General features: G+C 34.5%; 1 non-coding gene across 1 annotated transcript; it reads left to right on the plus strand.

The window, feature by feature from the left end:
- Window positions 1-18,445: 18,445 nt before the first annotated feature.
- Window positions 18,446-18,552, plus strand: LOC131822891 (U6 spliceosomal RNA). The gene has a single exon (XR_009350373.1). It is a non-coding gene; the product is annotated as a U6 spliceosomal RNA (small nuclear RNA).
- Window positions 18,553-18,854: the final 302 nt, after the last annotated feature.

An 18,854-nucleotide genomic window follows, 5' to 3' on the forward strand; every position in this document is an offset into this window, starting at 1 on the left:
GAAATGAAATAAGCAAATGTCACTTAATGCCAGATGAACTGAAAAGTAGCACTTTGCTTTAAATATTGATATCAGGAATTTGAGACTTAGAACAAAGATTCAGTTTTAATGTGAATGATAATTCAGTCTATTCCAGCTAAGAAGAAAGTAGACTGTTGTCATTAATTTTGTTGATATTTCATTTAAAGTGAATTTGTATATTTTAAGCATCAGCAATGAAAATTACACAAGTGCAGGGTTTTTAACTTTTATCACTTTTCTCATCAGAAAATTTAGGATTATTTTTCCAGATTTATTGGGGCATAATTGGTATACCAAAACTGCACATAATTATAAATTTGGTGAGTTGGAATATATGTATACATCCACGTTACCATCACCACAAAAGTAATACTGATACCTATCACTTCCAGAAAACCTAGGATTTAGATTAAAATGTGTTGTTTTAATATTTAGACAATATTTGGCTTGTTTTTCTGAAAGCATGTGTTCTCTTTAGCTCTGCAAGTTGCCTCAGTTCAACTGGACAGGAAGTAGAAGGAATCTCTAGATGAAATCTAAAGTCTCTTTTTGCAATGAAGTACTATCAAAAGACCACAGGAGGGAGCCTGAAGTCCACACTGCAAAATTCACTCAGGAGCCATGGATTCCTCAGAGGGTAATATGCAGAGTAGGTAAAGGGAACCATCCGTCCATAGGTTTATATATATATTTTCTACAATTTTTAAATTAACATATAATGTATTATTAGTCCCAGGGGTACAGGTCTGTGAATCCCCAGGTTTACACATTTCACAGCACTCACCATAGCACATACCCTCCCCAATGTCCATAACCCAACTACCCTCTCCCCGCTCAAACGTCAACCCTCAGTTTGTTTTGTGAGATTAAGAGTCTCTTATGGTTTGTCTCCCTCCTGATCCCATCTTGTTTCATTAATTCTTTTCCTACCCCCCATACCCCCAACATTGCATCCCCACTTCCTCATATCAGGGAGATCATAAGATAGTTGTCTTTCTCCGATTGACTTATTTCACTAAGCACAATAACTAGATTTATTTTTAAGTACTAGAATATGTGCTTAGTGTTGAACACAAAATATGATCTCCAGATGTCAGAATCCCTGTCCCTTTCCACCTGAAACAGCAACCCTTATATTCCTTTATGAGAGGAACTTGGTTGCAAAACAAACAAACAAAAAAACACCCAAGGGACTTATTTTTACAAGTTTCTCAAAATCATGAATTGTGTCTTTTATATGATGTAATTGCATTCCAAAACAAAACTCTAAGAATATTTATGAGAACACAAAATATAACCAGCCACAGAGTCTATTATCAATCAGAGGTAACCAAACATTCAAATAAATCCATTACAAGGAAAATTTATCAATAGGAAAAGGCCCAGAAATGGCACTGATGACAGAATTATAAACAATATTTTAAAGTTATAACTATACTCCATATATTTAAGAGCCAGGAGAAAGATTCAGGAGATATATGGAGAATATAAAATACACAACAATATAAGAGAAAAATGATTAAAAGCAGACATAGTGCTGCAGAGGAAAAGATTAGCAGACTAAAAGGGAGGGTAACAGAACTGTCTAAAATGAAGTGTGGGGGGGGGAATAAGATCACAGCAGCAGTGAGGTGTGGGGCAAAGAAAAGTGCCTCAAAAATATGTAACTGGAGTTATCAAGGGGGAGAAATAATAGAAAATATATTTGAATAAATAATGGCTGAAAATTACCCAAATTTGATGAATACTGTATACCTACAGATCCAAGCAACTTAATAAACTCCAGACCAAAGACAAACATAAAGAAAAACACATCAAGGCAAATTATAATCAAAGTGCTTAAAACAAATGATAAAGAGAACATCTTAAAAGCATCCAGGAGAAAATGAAACCATTCATAGATAGAAAAAAAAAGAAAGAAAGAAAGAAATAGTTCGTAGAAAAAAATACAATAATGACAGCATGCTTTTGGATGGGAACAGTGCACACCAGAAGATATTCTTACCAGTGGAGAAAAAATCTTAAAGTATTATAATTTAAAAACAAAACAAACATAAATACTATTAACCTGCATTTCTATGCCATGTAATAGTAGTAATTAGATATAAAATCAGTAAAATATAAACTACTTGAACAAAACTATTAACTAATTTCCATAGGTATATAAAACATAACAATCAACAACACCAGATTATATTCTATTCAACTGCACATAGAACACGCTCTAAGACTGACAATATTGTGGCCCACAGAACAAGCCTCATCAAAAGAAAAAGATTTCTGTCACACAAAGTGTGTTCCCTGATCACCACAGAATAAATTAGAAATCAATAATAAATAGATATTTGGAATGTCATCAGTTATTTGGAAAGGGAAAAAAAAAACAAATAATCCCCAAAACAAAAAAAAAAAAGTAAATTTCTAAATAACCCATGGTTCTAGAAAGACACAAAATGAAAATCAGAACACATGAGGAACTGAACGAAAGTGAAAACACCACATATCAAAAATTGTGGGATGCTAAACCATTACTTCCAAGAAAATATATAGCGCTAAATACCTACATTAGAACAAAAAAAAAAAAGCAAAAAAAAAAAAATCAATTAACTCATTATCTACCTTAAGAAATTCAAGAAGAAAAAGAGCAAATGATGGCACAAGTAAAAAGGAAATAATGAGGCTCAGATGAAAAATTGATGAAATAGAAAGCAGAAAGAAAACCAAGGAATTAATAAAACCAAGAACTGGTTCTTTGAGAAGAACAATAAAATTGATAAACTTCTGGCAAGACTGATCTGGACAAAAGGATAAAAGAAACAAATTACCATTATCAGGCATCCTACATATTTTAGAGATATTAAAATAATAGCAAAGCAGTAATATAAAAAAGCATTATGGCAATAAATTTGACAGCTTGGATGAAAATGATAAAGTCCTCAAAGGTACAAACTATCAAAGCCCACTAAAATAGTAGAAAACTACAATGATTCCATATCTCATTTTGTCAAATTGAGTTATTAGGTTAAAAATATTTCCCTAAAGGGTGCCTGGGTGGCTCAGTGGGTTAAAGCCTCTGCCTTTGGCTCAGGTCATGATCTCAGGGTCCCGGGATCGAGCCCCTCCTGAGGCTCTCTGCTCAGCAGGGAGCCTGCTTTCTTTTCTCTCTCTGCCTGCCTCTCTGCCTACTTGTGATCTCTCTCTCTCTGTCAAATAAATAAATGAAAATTTTTTAAAAATAAATTTTCCTAAAAACCCTGCAGCATCAGATGACTTTACTGTATTAGTTTGCTAGTGGGTGACCCACAAATGGGGCGGCCTAAACAACTAAAATTCATTCTCTCACTGGAGGCCAGAAGTCTGAAATCAAGGTGTTGGCAGCGTTTTTCTTCCAGTGGCTATGGGGAAAGGAGCTGTTCCCGTCCCTCTCCTTGGCATATAGGTGGTCATCTTCTTCCTGTGACATCATGTCATCTTCCCTCTGTGCAGGTCTCTGTGTTCAAATTTCCTCTTCCCAAAAGGACAACCGTCATATTAGATTAGGGCTCACCCTAATGACCTTATTTTAACTGATTACCTGTGGAAAGGTCCTATCTCTAACTAAGGTCTCATTCTGAGGTACTGAGATTTGGACTTCAACATATGAATCTGAGAAGGGACCCAATTCAACCTATAACATTCCAGCCTCTGGTCCTTAAAAATTCATAGTATATTCATTCTATCCTAAGATCCCAATGATCTTAACACATTCCAGCATCAACCTTTAGTCCAAAATCTCATCTACTATCATCTAAATTAGACATGAATAATACTCAAGAGTGATTCCTCCTGAGACAAAGCTCTTCTCTAGCTGTGAACGTGTGAAACCAGACAGATTACCCACGTCCAAAACACAATAATGGGATATGCATAGGATAGATATTCCCATTCTAAAAGGGAGAAATAAGAAGGAAGAAAGGGGTCCCAGGTCCCAGGCAGGGTCTGAAACCTATCAGGGCAAATTTCATTGGATTTTAAGCTTGAGAATAATTCTCCTAGGATGTCAACAGTAAATAAACAAACAATCTGATTAGAAAATAGGCAAAATACATTAATGGCTATTTCTTTAGAAAAGATAAACAAATGAAAAACATATAAAGGAAAAGACATTCAAAATCAATAGTCATTACAGAGATGAAAATTAAAAGCACAAAGTGAAATCACAGTGTATCTACTAAACTGGCTAAAATAAAATATAGTTACAATATCCATTACTGGCAAGGGTGTGGATCAAGTGGATCCACATACATCACTGATGGGAATGTAAAATGGTACAACCATTCTGGAAGTCAGTTTGGCAGTTTCTTAAAAACTAAACATGCAATTACATATGACCCAGAAATTGCACACCTAGGATTTTATCACAAAGGGATGAACACTTATATGCATGCAAAAGCCAGCACATAAATGTCTATAGAAGCTTTAGTCACAATAGTGAAAACATGGAAACAACCTGGATATTCTTCAGTAGGTAAATGGTTAAAAAGTTTGTGGTTCGTCGATACCACAGAATAGTAAATAGCAACAATAACAACAATTAAAAAACAAAAAACACCAACACACAAAATACCAAACCTTGGATGTTAATACATGCAAGGACCTGGATGAATTTCCAAGGATTCATGCTCGGTGGAAAAAAGTCAATCACAAAAGATTACATATGATATTATCACATTTTTTATAACATCTTTGCAGTAACAAGTTATACACATGAGGATCAGGTTACTAGTTGCCAGGGAATAACAAAGAGATGGGGGTGGAAGATATAGATGTGTCTACAAGGGGCACCATAAGAGATATTGGTGGTGACAATAATGTTCTGTACGTCCTCTACATCAATGCTAATATCATAGTTCTGATACAGTACTGTGGTTCTGCAAGATGTTGCCATTGGGAGAAGCTGGGAAAAGGATATGGGATCACTCTGTACCATTTCTTATGCAAATCTACAATGAACTGAAAATAAAAAGGTTAATCAAAAATTAAGAGATGACTTACTGGTCTGGATATTTCTTACCAGAACATCTCCCTTGAACAAGTGTCATTCGCATTATGTAGAAAATAACATGGAGTGGCTCAAGAAGAAAAGATGACGACAAGAATTGAAGGAGAGGGTACAGAAAGAGTGGTTCTTGAGGAGCAGAAGAAGGGATCATTGCAAATGAGGAAAGGGATGCACTATTAAAAGATAACAGAAGTTTCCAGACTTGATGACCCTTCCCTCAATGGAGGAGACAGGACTTCAGACAGGAACGCTGTCCAAATCCCCATGGGGAAACTCAGTTTAAGGTACTGGGATTAAGGAGGAAGCAGAGAGGAACAGCCAGAAGCTTCTCAAGAGCTGAGCTTGATCGGACAATGAACGTGAGCATGTTAGGAAGTATTGCTGGTGCCAACCAGCAAAAGAAATGGCCAAGTACCTTCTGGACTCTGTGAAGATTCTAGGTCCAGTCCACACATTTTGGGTGCGGAGAAATGTAAGGAGAGAAACTGGATTTTTCAACATATGCCAAATGGCAAGAACTAAGAACCTGATTTTAATTAATTTGAGAAAAATAAAGCCAAGCTAGCATTTTGTTATCACAGTTGAAACTGCTATTACCTTCTGGAAGCATCAGTAAAATTCACACCTGCCAGTAGATGTCACAAAATCTTTTCTCACTGATAGACTACGGGAAGAAATTTTAGATTTACACCATTTCAAGAATCAGATTTCCTTTACATTATCTGGAGTAAATAGTCCAGATCACTTTGACAAAATAGCTAGAGGATTTGGGGAGCTAAGATTTGATTTCTCATTTTTGATGATTCCAAGTGAATATATATTTTTTTACATTCTAGAAAGAGTAAATGTTTCTATTTACTGTGTGCTTTCCTTTGAATGCCTTTGTAGAGACTGAAATGACCATAAAATTATTAGCAAGGGGGCTATGCCTAAAAAGATTAGTTTAACAAACTGAAAGATTAAAAGGAAATCTGAATGCAGATAATGTGCATCCAAATTATTATGGCTTCCAGAGGTGAAAAGGTATATGTAGATATTGAAGCTCTTTTTACTACATTAATAAGTTAATGCAATATATTGTACTATAAAACCTTTTTGAAATGCTAACAGAATAATTATTCTGTTATGTTTTCAGGCACAAGCAAACACTTTACAAGGCTTTTATGCAGAAGCTTGTTTTCCCTTTAAACTAAAATTACTCTCAAAAGGTGGGCACTTTTTCTCACATAGAACACAGGAAATTTGCTTTATTATTCTTAGTTCCTTGGCAACTAGACTTACCTTTTCTTGAATTTACCTTGAGAATTGTAGCTGGTTGAATAGAGTCCCTCCAAAATTTATGTCCACCCTGAACCTTAGAATGCAACCGACTTGAAAATAATCTTTGTTAATGTAATTATATAAGTTAAAGTCAAGTAATACTAAATTAGTGTGGATGCTAACTCCAGTGACTGGTGTCCTTACAAGAAGAAAAAGATGAATACGGAGTCACGCAGGAAGAAGACCTTGGAAAGACAGAGGCAGAGTAAATTGGTGCATCTACAAGCCAAGATTTGCCAGATGTGACCAGAAGCTAGGAAGAGGTAAGGGATGATTCTTCCTGACAGCCTTCAAAGGGAAGATCACCCTGATGGTTCTTTGATTTCAAACTCGAGCTTCCAGACCTGTGCTAGAATAAACAGTTGTTTTATATCACCCAGTTTGTGGTAATTTTTAAAGACTTCCCTAGGAAACTAATACAACAATCAATCCTCATCTGCTTTTACAGGACAAGGAAATGTTTAGATGTTTGAATCAGGAAATTTACTTCTGTTCTCCACAGAACATACTGACTTATTTGGTGCTTTGAGGAACAGCCAAATGGTTTTCCAGCTGCTTTCTCAGCTAAGTGAAAGAGAAAAATGTTAAACGAGTTGACTGTATTTTTAAATCATTCAGGGCCCTTCTTTTTAGAAAAATTGATTTCCTTGATTCCAAACTGCAGCTAGCAATCATTGCTGTTGATTAGGAAGAACGTGCTAGCGGACAGGGACAATCCATGGACACTTGCGTGAAGATGAAGTATCACTCTATCCATCCTATTTTCTGGTAATGCTTCTACCCGACTTGTAAAATTAGTAATTTTTTCATTAAAAAATATGCTGGCAATATTTCTATATTTATTCATATGATACCATGTTCTCATTTTTTTGTGGGAGGGGTCAAAAGAAAACAGGTAACATATTGTAACTTTTGTTTTACCAGAAATGGTAGGATTTATCGACATTACCATTTTATTCTGAAAATAATTTAAAAACATAAATAGGATGAGCATGGGAATGGAGAGTAAACAGAGACTTGGGAAAAAGACAGAAATAAAGTTGGAATTAAGAGAGCTCGTTAATTCATATTTATGAACTTTCTCTGGTTTGTTTATGGGTCAATTTAACTTCGGTTAAAAAGAGGTAAATGATTGACCCTTGGCTCTAATCCTTCAGAAAAGTGAGTTTGGCACTTAAGAGTTGTTCTCTTCTGGTAGAAAAGTGGGGTGGGGCATGGGCATCATGGTAATTAGCTCAACTCAGCTAGGTCACTCCAAACTAGAAATGGCAGTACTCAGCTTGTAAGTACTGTGTGTTATTGGAGAGGAAGGTGGAGAGGAAATAATGTATCTTGGCTCCCTACATCACCATCTTCCTTACTGGGGCCAACAGCCTTCTCCTGGCTCAGGTTTAAGACCCCACCAGTCAGCTACAAAAAGACACAGTTATCACCATAATTGGGCTAACTTCTTCTTGTAGGTCTGCTCCAATTGTTTCTCAAGATTTCTGACATGTCTCATTATGGAATCTTGCTCTGGTCTCCAAACTATTAATTCATTTCAAAAGACCCAAAAAGTAAAGAACAAGATAAATTATTGAACTTAGCATTATAACACTTTGAATTCCTGTGGAATTAAATATTTATTGATGTTCTTAGTGTAGAAGTTTGGATTCATATTTCCACAAGTGACGAAGAGTTTAAAGTTTATTCCTTCAAGAACAATGTGTAATTTGATGGAATCATAATATTAATATTTTATAGAAAGAATATTCTTGCTTATGACTGTACACATTGTGATTTATACTTTCAAATTTGGGACAAATCATAGAAAATGGTTTACCCAGTCATTTTTATAATTCATATGGCCCTCTTTTCTTTCTCCTCCATTAAACAATGTTTGTTTTTCCAAGAAGCAAAGCACTCCAAAGAATCTCCAGGAAAAATAAGCCATTTAGAAGGAAATTATCCATGGTATAGAGTAGCAGAGGTTGTATCCCTAGATATCATTATTTTTCTGAGGTCCATCAATGAGAATGTGATATTTACATCAAACTCTGTGAGTACATACATGTATGCTTGTATGTGTATGTATCTATGTTCATATGCGTGTTTGTGTGTATGCATTTGTGTGTGTGCAAAAGAAAGATAGAATAAGAAAAACTCATTTGTGTGAAGAGGGAAAATAAAATATCACTTGAGAACTTTATTTAATTGTAATGACTTTTTTTGACTCTCTTCTCCTATTAGGACTCAAGCTCCACAAAGAGGGGACTTGGTCTGTTATATCACTGCTGTAGACCCAATGAAAAGAACGGTACCTGCAAAATAATAGATATATTATAAGTATTTGCTTAGTTACTGAAATTTATGAATAAAGGGTAATCTATATTAAAATGTAGTTTTAGGTAAGTAGGAGTACAAATGATATATAATTGCTAGAGAAAAGAGTGTAGCAGTTATATTTGGCAAGATTAGAAAAAGCACATTCTTTTATTGAGATGAAACTCACATAACATAAAATTGTCCTTTTAACCACTTTAAAGTGTACAAGTCACCGGCCTTTAGTACATTCACACTGTTATTCAACCATCACCACTATCTAATTCCAGAACTCCTAACAGAAACCCTGAACCAGCAAGAAGCCATTCCTCATCCTCCTCTCCCTAGCAACCTCTCATCTGCTTTCTGTCTCTGTGGAATTGCCTGATTTGGACATTTAACATAAATGTAATTTCACGTATGTAGGGTTTTTTGCAAAAGCTAATAGAAGTTTACTAAGGTAAGTGCTAATCAAGAGAAAAAGACCTGAAAGTCAGTAAGAGGTCTGTGATGTGTTAATTTGACCTGGTCCAACACCCTGTGTCCTGGCTCTGCGCTGATCTTGAAGACAACAACTCACATTCCCAATATAGGCTTCTAGTACCACAGGAAGCAGAACGGATCATACTCTCAGAGAAGTGTGATTTTTCTTTTGATCTGTCTGGAAGATCTCTGAAGGGCCATCAGGTTGTAGAATATATCAGTACATTATTTTTATGACTGATAAATTGATTCTGACAGATTTTGCCAGATTATATATTCCATTTTTAAAAATTAGTTAGCCTTCTTGAGCATAGCTGCCCCTCCAACATTCTTTCTCTTTGTGTAACCACACCATTGAGGCATAACATCCTGAATCTGCTCTAGAATCTCAAAATTTTCCTCCCAGACAGTCCCCCGAAAAGTACTTCTCAGCCTCTCGACTACAAAAGCAGGTCCTACAGGCAGTGGGGTTCCAGAGATCTACTTGTCTTGTGGCTTCCAAGACACACTTACATCCCTAAGTCCCCTTAATAAATAATCTTATCAAGCTAAACTTGCTGGCCTTTCTCTTCAGTCTTAGGGCTTTTTTGGTCTTTGGAGGCTATTTTGTATATGCCTAAAATGGAATACAATGTTATATTAGTTTTAGGTGTGCAATATAGTGATTTGACAATTCTATACCTTACCCAGCACTCACTGTGGTAAGTGTGGTCACCATCTGTCACCATACTCTTCACTACTTTTATGGAGGGATGGCATTTTAGAGTTCCCTACCCCATTAGTTTTGCTTATGTCACTCAAAAAAAATTTAATTGCTTCTATTTTTAATTTGATGTTGATTCCCAAAGATTTAAATATGCATTTAAACTTTTCAATATTTCTGGGATATTATCACAAAAAAGATTAAGTAAGGGAATGGTGGCAAAACACGTTTTCAAAAGCAAGTGATCTGTTAATGTGTGAGGCAAGCTAAAAGGAGGAAATAGAGAGTTAAATGTTAATGATGAGCTAGAGAATGTACCCCATGTAAAGAATTACAAATCCACTGATTTAAAATCATATCTGGAGTAAAATATTTTTAAAAAGTCTGAATTGTCCATGAATCCCCAATTTTTCACTCTGAATTATATGAATCTGGCTAAAATTTTCCAGTGACTTGTAGTTTATATATCATGTATAATCTTAATATCACTCACTCACAATGACTTTTCTCATTCTAAGGGCAGGTTGTGGCATTCTAGATTTTTTTTAGCATAGATTACATGTGACAGTATTTTTAAAATATTTTATATTATATACAGTTTTATTTTTAACCATTTTTTTCTTAAGATTTTATTTAAAATCGAGTTAGTTAACATATAGTGTTGTATTAGTTTCAGGGGTAGAATTCAGTGATTCATCACTTACATTTACCACCCAGTGCTCAATACAAGGGTCCTCTTTAATGCCTATCACCCATTTAGTACATTCTCACCAACCTCCCTTCCAGAAGCCCTGTTTGTTCTCTATATTTAAGAGTCTCTTATGTTCTGTCTCCCTCTCTGTTTTTTTTTTTAATTTATTTATTTATTTTTTATTTTTTATAAACATATATTTTTATCCCCAGGGGTACAGGTCTGTGAATCACCAGGTTTACACACTTCACAGCACTCACCAAATCACATGCCCTCCCCAATGTCCATAATCCCAAGCCCTTCTCCCAAACCCCCTCCCCCCGGCAACCCTCAGTTTGTTTTGTGAGATTAAGAGTCACTTATGGTTTATCTCCCTCCCAATCCCATCTTGTTTCATTTATTCTTCTTCTACCCACTTAAGCCTCCAGCAATTGCACTATTGGGTATTTACCCTAAAGATACAAATGTAGTGATCCAAAGGGGCACATGCACCCGAATGTTTATAGCAGCAATGTCCACAATAGCCAAACTATGGAAAGAACCTAGATGTCCATCAACAGATGAATGGATCAAGAAGATGTGGTATATATACACAATGGAATACTATGCAATCCCTCTCTGTTTTTATCTTATTTTATTTTTCCTTCCTTTTCCCCCATGCTCATCTGTTTTGTTTCTTAAATTCCACAAATGAGTGAAATCACAGGTATTTGTCTTTCTCTGACTTATTTCACTTAGCATAATACACTCTAGCTCCATCTGCATCATTGCAAACAGCAAGATTTCATTCTTTTGATGGCTGAGTAATATACCATATATATATATATATATTTACCTCTTTTTTTATCCATTCATCAGTATTTCTATAATTTGGCTATTATGTATAATGCTTCTATAAACATCAGGGTGCATGTATCCCTTTTAATTAATATCCCTGTATTCTTTGAGTAGATATCCTGTGCAATTACTGGATTGTAGGTTACTTTTTTTTTTTTTTTTGCTAAGTTTTTATTTCAATTGCAGTTAGTTAACATATAGTGTAACGTTAGTTTCAGGTGTGCAGTTTAGTGATTCAACATTGACATACAATCCTGGGGCTCATCACAATACCTGGTGCTTAATCCTCATCACCTCAGGTTTACTGGTTTAATACAATGGGTTAAAAAACAAATAGCTATAAATATTGAGGAACTGACTTTTATATATCAGTTTCCATTTGAACAAACACCTTTTATCATAGTACTCCTTTGTGCCCTGCTCCTCTGTACTATAAACAGACTGCAGATTAGGACAACCTCAGTAATCCAGTGCTACCTGTGGCAAAATGGACAAGTCTTCATAATTCTGGAGTGTAATACTGAAGTGTTTATTTTTTAACAACCTGGGGCCACATTATTCATTTTTTTTCAGTAACGAAGAAGACATTTTGATTTTTATTGCTAATTCTGGCTACTACTCAGTTGTTTCAGAGTCTGGCAGGAAAGAGAGGGTCTAATAGACATCTTTCCAAAAGAACAAAGACATACACAAAAGCTTGTATTCAAATCTTCATAGAAGCCTTATTTGTCTTAGCCAACAGACAGTAACCCAGATGGCCAATAATTTATAAATGGATAAACAAAATTTGGCCTATCCATATAATAGGCTACTACTCAACAATAAAATGAACTAACATCTTACACATGCAACAACATGAATGAATCTCAAAACTTCCATGCTACATAAGGGAAATCAACCACAGAAGCCTACCTACTATATGATTTCATTTACATGAAATTCTGGGATAGACAAGATTATTATGTCAAAAGTAGATCAGTCATTGCCTGAAGTGGGGCAGGGTCAGAGAAAGACTGAAAAGGGGCATAAAAAACATTTGGAGGTGAAGGAATTGTTCCAAAACTAGATTTTAGACATAATTAAATGCTTATATATACTTACCATAATTAAATGCTTACATATACTTACCAAAACTCCTTTAACTGTGCATTTAAAATAGACTGATTTTATTGTATATAAATTATGCATGGATAATCTATATCTTAAAAAAGCTCTAAAAGAACTCAAGTTAATCATGTTTTAAAATATTAGCGTGTTAACTATGGATAATATCAAAGACAGTTTCTCTTCTCAAGAAACTAATGACCAAAAAAAAAAAAAAAAAAGTCATAATAGAAAGTAGCTATCGGGGCGCCTGGGTGGCTCAGTGGGTTAAAGCCTCTGCCTTAGGCTCAGGTCGTGATCCCAGGGTCCTGGGATTGAGCCCCGCATGGGGCTCTCTTCTCAGTGAGGAGCCTGCTTCCCTTCCTCTCTCTCTGCCTGCTTCTCTGACTACGTGTGATCTCTCTCTGTCAAATAAATAAATAAAATCGTTAAATTTTTTTTTTTAAAAAGAAATGTTAAAAAAAAAGAAAGTAGCTATCAGAAATAACCATGTTATGCAGATGAATGTTGAGACACTATCTGAAAACTAATTAAAAGAGGCACAATTCATTATTTGTTATTTTATTTCTGACATTTTGTTACATTGGTCAAACAACACTATCTTAGAAAAAACAAGAGAAAGTTTGAAACATGGTTTGCATGTTACAATTACATAATTTTAAAATAATACTGGTGATATAGAGTGTATAATAAGAACCACAGGCCCAGTTTTGGGCATATCTCGAATGTGCAGATAGGGTGAAGAAATATCACTTTTAATGTTAAAATATATCAAAACAAATAAACATACAGTGATATGATTATATGATTTTACAAGGTTATACAGTACTACATGGAACAATGTATTTCTTCAAAATTACCATGTTTCCTCAAATTCTTTCTTAAAATTTTACTAGGAAAATAGAAAGAGTATAAGCTTATAATGGCCAATTTTTGAATGTTTGCACCATGACATCATTAAATCAGTGTATTGATAGAAGCTAATGATAATTGTTAAGGTTTTTGAAGAAGAGTGAAAGCAGAGTTATTCTGGCAAACATGATCTTGTAATGGCAAGGAAGTATCTCAGTACTATTAATAACATGGAGTGAAGCTAGAATAAATTTTGTTCCATCACAATCCTAATGCTAAGTCCAAAGGGCAAGTCCCACTCATTCTTTCTGATTCAAAAACCACCTAAAAAGATGATGTCTAAAGTAAGCAGTAGATAGACGAATCTAGTCCTTGATAAGTTTTATTCTATATTATTCTATATTTCACTTTAATATATTGGTTTTGTAGTTTCTGGAATCCTCTCTAATTTGTCTTTTGTTGTACTGGCTTTCCATTCAGCTTTGCTATAGATATTATGTTAGGATTTACTATTCCAGGTTTCATTTTGACCCACCGTTATCCAAAAGAAATATCCTTTAATTTAAAAAATCTATATGTTGTCAACAAGAAAATATTGAGATTATTTATATCAACTCAGCTTAGTAATAAGCAATTAAAATTCTATCCCAGACTCTGGCAAAGATTGTTTTTCTTATTTGAGGAGTTGGAACAAGGGATATTTGTTCACTTACAGAAAAGAAATTTAACAATATATAGGTATTTACTCCTTGACTTGCAAATATGTATTTTCTTTCTGTTTATAAAATGCCAAATTTAGTGAATTTTGGTGTGACTCCATCTTACTAAAATAGAAAATAATTTTTTAATTAACTCTAGTTCAATAAATTGGATAGATATACAAAATTATTTACATCTGAATTTCAGATCCAAATGTTTCCACCAACATTTAATTTTATAAATATATAATAATAATGCCTCATACCATGGTTCATTGTGGTACATGTTGCATTTGAAAATATTTGCAAAATATAGAGTGCTTTTTAAATACTGATTGTAGGGTGCCTGGGTGGCTCAGTGGGTTAAGCCGCTGCCTTCGGCTCAGGTCATGATCTCAGGGTCCTGGGATTGAGTCCCGCATCGGGCTCTCTGCTCAGCAGGGAGCCTGCTTCCCTTCCTTCTCTCTGCCTGCCTCTCTGCCTACTTGTGATCTCTCGCTGTCAAATAAATAAATAAATAAATAAATAAATACTGATTGTAATTCTTTTCCCTATCATAAATAATGGCAATAATAATAGACTCCCAGACTTTGATCCTGTAAGGATACACTGCTTGAACTCATGGAACCACAGCCCAGTTATCTTAAGCATCATTACAGGCTGATATGATAAAATGCTGCCAGGTGAGTTGGGCTAACTGCACTTTCCCAAGTGAAATCCAATTTGCTTATTATCCTGCAAGCATAATCAGAAATTTGGATGCTACAAGGTGGAAACTATGTTGGAAGACCCCAGACATAGTAGAGAGAAATAATGAAATTTGAAAATTGCCATACAGAAACTTACTGCTTCTGAATGCATTCTTTCAGAAACTTGTATCTGTGAAATACATTCTTTTCTTTTTTTTTTAAAGATATTATTTATTTCAATCTCAAGTAGGTGGAGAGGCAGGCAGAGAGAGAGAGAGGGGGAGGAAGCAGGTTCCCCACTGAGCAGAGAGCCCGATGCGGGGCTTGATCCCAGGACCCTGAGATCATGACCTGAGCCGAAGGCAGAGGTTTAACCCACTGAGCCATCCAGGTGCCCCTGTGAAATACATTCTTGTCGCATTAGAGAAATATTTGTAAATATAGTAATAGATATGAAAAAATATTCTGCATTGGTACAATGCTTAATATATAGCAAAATGTTGGCTTACAATGAAATTTAATTCAAATAGTGCTGATTCTCTAACATTGTCTGGGCATCTCGCCACAATCTGTCTCATTGTGACAGTACCAATACAGCTAATTAAATAACTTCTCATTAATTTTATCTGTGTAAACAATAATCTTTCACTGACTCTTCCATCTGTTTTGTATTAACTGTATCATTATATAATCATTCTGATGTTTTTTTTTATAATTCCATAACCAAAAGACATATTTTAAGCTTTTCAGTTGCTTCATATTTAACTAACACTTGAAACTGCCTTTATTTCTTATGGTAGTTATTCTGGTGGATGTGCAGTAGTTTATATTTTTAACTTATATTTCTATGATAACTAACAAAATAGATCACCTTTTTATATGCTTATTTATCATTTGGATATCATTTTGTATGAAGTGTCTGGTGAGGAATTTTAACAATAGGAGATATTTATATCTTAGTGTGTAGAACTTTTTATACATTAAGAACAAAATTCCTTTGTAAGATGTATATCTCCTACTCTTTAGGATTTTTATTCACTTTTTATTATCAGAACTTATTAACAATGCATCAGGTTTTGCAGTTTTACCTCTACTAATGGAGATTTGACTACAATGTTTAAGAAATTTTTACCTATTTCAACATCGTGATCAACCATTTTTTCTCTAAAGGGATTAATGATTTTACTTATCAGATTTATATCTACAACTTATTAGAAATTATTTTTTCCATATGACTATCCAATTTACCCAACATTATTTATTGAATCCCAGTCTTAGATGAAGGCATATGTGCCTCATTTTTACACTCTCTTCTGTTCATTGGTATCTTTGTCTAGCATTTTGCCTTGTTTTTTCTTGATTATCTATATTTTGTATAGATTTTTTTCACGTTTGTGTGGCTACTGATTATCATTCTGAGCATGGCTGAAGTACAGGGACATTTCTGCCTGATATGAGATTCTTATAATGAACAATCTTTGGTTTGGGGCTTCCTAGAGACAGCTAAGACCTTCTTTAATGCTACACTAAGTCTGAAATTCTAACTCAATCAACCTCCCTCTCTCATTTCACGGATGTCAGAATCATCTCACCCACACCTGCTCTTACTCCTCCCTCTCTTACCATGTACAATTCCTGCAGCGCGCGCGCGCACACACACACACACACACACACACACACACACACACACACATTGGCACCATATTTGGCAATATGTATATTGGCAACTTATTTCCGGAGAAATCAAACTGAGGGAGTTGATTATATAAAACTTGAAATTCATTCTTAATGTGATCCCAGTTCTTCCAATATTATAAATACCAGTACGTCTATCAATTATTAGCAAGACGGATTTTAAAGTGAATTTGGTGAATTCATTGCTGCTTATAAGCAACTGAAAATTAAATCTACTAGTATTTTCAAGAAAAAAATCTCATTTGGAAATTAGTATCTGACCTCTTAGGGCTGGCCATATAGCCACTTGCAGGAGGTAATTCCAAATATAAGCCTCTATCTGTACACTTATTACGATTCCATCCTGACTCAAAATAGTGTACATTTAAATAATTTGTTGGTGTTAACATAACTCATAGAAGGAAGAATTTTTACATATGTGTGGTAAATAAGATAGGAAGTACTCCCAAATATTTTGGAAACTGTTGTTGCTTAGAAGGAGAAATTCTTGTACTTGTAGTGGAAATAATCTAAAGCAGCATTTCCCAAACAAAAAAAAATGTCAGCTTATGAACAAATAAGAACTTTTTTCATCAAAGATTAAATATACTAGAAGACATATAACTTAATTCTTCAAGCCTTGTAGCTTTCTTCTAAGGTCTTTGTAAATTCCAATCAATTGAATTTTATTGCACCTATTCATTGTCACCTTCTTTAACCATTGCAACCATTCTCTTATTAACAATGATCAGTGTAGTAAAAGCAAATACCATTAGGCTTTGCATTTTAAAGACTAAAAGTAAATTAAAAAAACAATCACTTGAAACTGTGCGTTTCTTAAATCCTTAGTTCTCTGGAAATCTTTATATTGTCATAGGGACTACCCCTAATGAAAATAACATTCCAGGAGCAATGAATCTGAGAAGGGAAGAAATATATTTTGGTATTTTTTGAAAATGTGATGTGTCTCTAAAAATCAAAGATTTAAACATATTCTTCCCCTACAAATAAAAAAAATGAGATACTCAGGGAGATCATGTAATTTCAGGGAGATCATGTAATCTTCAGAGATCTAGAACACAAAAAATCATGAGATTGTGCCCCATATCAGCCTCCACAGTGAGCTTGGAGTCTGCTCAAGACTCTTTCCCTGTCTCTCTACCTCTCCCCAACTCTCTCTCTCTCTCTAAAAATAAATAAATAAGTCTTAAAAAAGAATGTTCTTTCTCAGAGCATGGCCAAATCCATCTGCATCAGAACTCTTCTTAAATATGATAAGAAGAGAAAAATCTTCTGAAATAATTCTATATAAAATAGTGAGCCACATTAGTATTAACTTTTCAATTTACCCTGCTTTTTCGCTCTATGTTTTATATGCTATGCTTTGTTTGTTTATTTTTTGTCTCCAGCCACTAGAATATAATTTCTATTGTGACAGGAAAACTGTTTTATTCCATTTTTAAAATTTCCAGCTCCAAAACAAAGTCTAGTACACTGTATGGAATCTCAGACATCTTAAAATATAAGTATCCAGTTTTGAGCTTAAAATAATAGTTGTCCCCAAGCAATTTGATGTCTTTTATAAGTGTGGAGTTGCACTGTTCTCCCAAGCTTTAAAATTGAATTTTTGTAACTCTGTGTAAAGAGGGCCTGAGGCTGGAGGAAAATTTGAAAGAATAAGATATTGGAAGAAAACTTCTTAAGTGTTTCTAAAACTAAGTTTCAGTAACTCCGCTGGCCCATTTTTTTTTTTTTATTTCCTTCTCAAAATCTGCCATTTTTGTCTGCATACACCGAACCTGTGCTGTCTTTGTGGTTCTGTCTGTAAGTATACATCTTTTCCACTATTTTTTTCTCTTCAATATTCTTAGATGCTTCTTGCTCCTTCCCTGCACTCATAGCCCTGTTCTTATTTATATTTTACAGAAATAGGCATGACTCTTCCATGAATGGCAGATGCCATTCATTTCATTATTATATGTTTGTTTTAACCTGTTACATCCTTTACCCTAGGAATCAAAAGAAAGGACCGTGCTCACTTTGGAAGCACATACACTAAAATTGGAATGATACAGAGAAGATTAGCACATTCTCTGTGCAAGTAGGACATGTAAGTTTGTGACACATTCCGTACTTTTCAAACAAGCATATGAAAAGATGTTCAACATCATACCTCATTAAAGAATTGCAAATTAAAACAACAATGTTTGTTTCAACTACACGTACATTAAAATTACTAAAATCTAAAACACTGACATCAATGCTGACCTGGATGTGGAGTAACAGAGCAAATACAACATTCATGCTGGTGGGAATGCAAAATGGTACAACTACTTTGGAAGACTGTTTAGCAGTTTTTAACAAAAAATAAATATATTTCTACCATATGATCCAGCAATCACACTCATTGGAATTTACCTAAATGAGTAGAAAACTTATG

This window comes from Mustela lutreola, chromosome 1, assembly GCF_030435805.1.
Source record: "Mustela lutreola isolate mMusLut2 chromosome 1, mMusLut2.pri, whole genome shotgun sequence".
In the NCBI taxonomy this organism is placed as follows: domain Eukaryota; kingdom Metazoa; phylum Chordata; class Mammalia; order Carnivora; family Mustelidae; genus Mustela; species Mustela lutreola.